Source organism: Macrotis lagotis, chromosome X (genome assembly GCF_037893015.1).
Source record: "Macrotis lagotis isolate mMagLag1 chromosome X, bilby.v1.9.chrom.fasta, whole genome shotgun sequence".
In the NCBI taxonomy this organism is placed as follows: Eukaryota; Metazoa; Chordata; class Mammalia; order Peramelemorphia; family Peramelidae; genus Macrotis; species Macrotis lagotis.
The window spans coordinates 638,237,810-638,241,232 of NC_133666.1; the positions used below are offsets into that span (position 1 = coordinate 638,237,810).

Here is a 3,423-nt window from a genome sequence, read left to right on the forward strand (position 1 = left end):
AAATGCAAATTAAAGCTTCTCCGAGGTGCCACCTCACACCTCTCAAACTGGCCAATATGACCAGAAAGGAAAATGCTCATTGTTGGAAGGGTTGTGGGAAATCTGAGACACTAATACATTGTTGGTGGAGCTGTAAACTCATCCAACCTTTCTGAAGAGCAGTCTGGAACTATGCCAAAAGGGCAACAAAAATTGATCCTGCAATACCATTACTGGTCTTATACCCTGATGAGTTGGTGAAAAAAAAATCCACTTGTACAAAACTATCCATTACAGCCCTATTTGTGGTGGCAAAGAATTGTAAATCAAGTAAATGTCCTTCATTTGAGAAATGGCTTAGCAAACTGTTGTATATGTATGTCATGGAACACTATTCTTCTATTAAAAACCAGGAAGGAAGTGAATTCAGGGAAGCCTGGAAAAATTTGCATGAACAGATGCAGAGTGAGATGAGCAGAACCAGAAAAGCATTGTACACTCTAACAGCAACACGGGGGTGATGAGCAACCTTGATAGACTTACTCATTCCATCAGTGCAACAATCCAGGACAATCTGGGGCTGTCTGCAATGGAGATTATCATCTATATCCAGAGAAAGAACTGAGGAGTTTGAACAAAGACCAAGGACTAATACCTTTAATTTAGGAAAAAAAACTGATATTGTCTAATCTTGCTATATCTTTTACTTTATGTTTCTTCCTTAAGAAAATAATATCTCTCTCATCACATTCAATTTAGATTAATGTATACCATGGAAACAATGTAAAGACTGGCAAATTGGCTTCTGTGGGGGATGGGGGAGGGAATTAAGATTGGGGAAAAATTGTAAAACTCAAAATAAACAAAATCTTTAAAAATATAATTGAAAGAGATAAAGAAGGAAACTATATTTTCTTAAAAGTTTTCATAGAAAGTGAAGCAATTTCAATAGTAAATATGTAGGTACCAAGTAGTATGGCATACAATTCTGAGAGGAGAACCTTAATGAGTTACAGGAAGACATAAATAGCAAACTCTGATTGGAAATCTCAGCCTTCCTCTCTCAGATTTAGATAAAGCTAACCATAAAATAAACAAGAAGGAATTTAAGGAGGTAAATAGAATGCTAGAAAACTTAGACATGATAGAGCTTTGGAGAAAACTGAATGGAAATTGAAAGGATATACTATTTTTTCCTGCAGTACATGGCACCTACAAAAAAAATTGACCATGTACTAGGGCATAAAAACCTTATTACAAAATGCAGAAAAGCAGAAAGAGTGAACATTTTGTTTTCAGATCATAGTGCCATGAAAGAAAGGGCCATGGAGAGACTGATCTATGGAAACTAAATAACACCATTTTAAGGAATGATGGATCAAACAACAAATTATAGACAGAATTAAATGATTTCATCCTTGTTAATGACAGTAAGGAGACCACATACCAAAATTTATGGGGCATAGTCAAGGCAGTTATTAGGGGCTATGTTATATCTTTAACTGCTTATATAAATAAATTAGAGAAAGAAGAAATCAATGAACTAAGCATACAACTAAAAAAAATTAGAGAAAGAACAAATCAAAAATGTCAAATTAAATACCAAATAATTTCTAAAAATTAAAGGAGAAATTAATAAAAATTGAAAGCAACAAAATTATTGAACTAATTAATGAAACCAAGAGTTGGTTTTATGAAGAATCAAGAGAATTGATAAACCTATGGTTAGTTTGATAAAAAGAAGAAAGAAGAAGACCAAATTACTCAAGGAAGATTTATCCCATGTATGCATGTTTGCTTCAATATCAGGAAAACTGTTAGTACAATTAACTATATCAATAAGAAACCTAACAAATCACATGATTATATCAATACATTCTGAAAAGAAGCTTTTGACAAAATACAACATGCATTTCTACTAAAAACACTAGAGAGCATAGGAATAAAATGTACTGTTCTTTAGAATAATTAGCAGTATCTATAAGAAGCTATCAACAAGCTTTATATGCAATGGGTATAAGCTAGTGGAATTCCCTAGAAGACCAAGGGTAAAACAAGGATGCCTCTTATAACCACTGCTAATCAATATTTTATTAGAAATGTTAGCTTCAGCGATAAGAGAAGAAAATTTGAAAGAATTTGAATTGGGAAGGAAGAGAGTAACTTTAGCAGTTGAAGATATAAAATAAACCATCATAAATCCTCAGTATTTCTTTATATAGTAATAGTAAGATGCAGCAGCAAGCCCTTCCGCCCCTGCCCCCCCGCGCGTGTGTCGGTCATGGCCCCGCTGCTGCCGCCGCTGCTGCTGCGCCCCGCGGCCCGGGCCCTGCGCCCCGCCGCCCTCCCGATGCTGTGGCCCGCGCTGGCCGCCGCCACGCGCGCCTTCGCAGGCCTCCTGGGAGCAGTGGCCGGCGGGCCGGGCCCCGCGCGTCCGCGCCTGCTGCAGCCACCCCGGAGAGCGCCCGGGCTCTGTTCGTGCACGTGCGGGGGCCTCCACATCGAAGGAGACAAGGCCTTTGCTGAATTTCTGACAGATGAAATTAAAGAGGAGAGGAAAGTCCAGAAACACAAATCTCTCCCCAAGATGTCCGGAGATTGGGTACTGGATGTACAAAGAACAGAAGCCAAGCTAATCCGGAGATTAGCTGGGGAGAGGATCACAGTCACATTCAATACAACAGAATCCCGCCGACCTTTGATGATGAGCCACCAGAGGGACAGAAAGCCCAAGAACAGCAAGAGCCTGAACTTACGTGAACCCCAAACTTTGTGGTGGAAGTTGGGAAGGACAAAATCAAGAAGGCCCTTTTCTTGGACTGCCACTATTCAGAGGATGAGGTTGGACAGAAGAAGAGGATGAGAGTGACATTTTCTCCATCCGGGAAGTGAGTTTTCAACCCACCAATGAATCTGACTGGAAGGATACCAACTACACATTGAACACAGATTCCTTGGACTGGGCCCTGTACGACCACCTGATGGACTTCCTGGCTGACCGAGGGGTGGACAACACATTTGCAGATGAACTCATTGAGCTCAGCACAGCCCTCGAACACCAGGAATACATCAACTTCCTGGAAGATCTGAAAGGCTTTGTCAAGTGTCAGTAGGGAGGCTGAGGCAGAAAGACCATGTGGACTTAGAACATCTAGAAGCTATCATGGGAAAGTCAGCTAAAATAATGGCAGACATAAATATCAATTATGTTCCTAACCCACTTTTATTTACTTGCTCTCCTAGTGTTTTGTACACCACCACAGAATGATGAAAATAAAACTGCTTAGACCTTATAAAAAAGATGCAGCAGCAAGAGCTAGAAACAAATCCCATTTAAAATAACTTCAAATAATATAAAGTACTTTGGAGTCTACCTGCCAAGGCAGACTCAGAAATGCTATGAAAACAACTATAAAACACTCTTCACACAAATAAAATCAGATT

The 3,423-nt window shown here is 39.4% G+C and overlaps 1 pseudogene; it reads left to right on the top strand.

The window, feature by feature from the left end:
* The first annotated feature begins 2,260 nt into the window (after positions 1-2,260).
* Positions 2,261-3,215, top strand: LOC141497409 (complement component 1 Q subcomponent-binding protein, mitochondrial pseudogene; annotated as a pseudogene).
* The last annotated feature ends 208 nt before the right edge of the window (positions 3,216-3,423 follow it).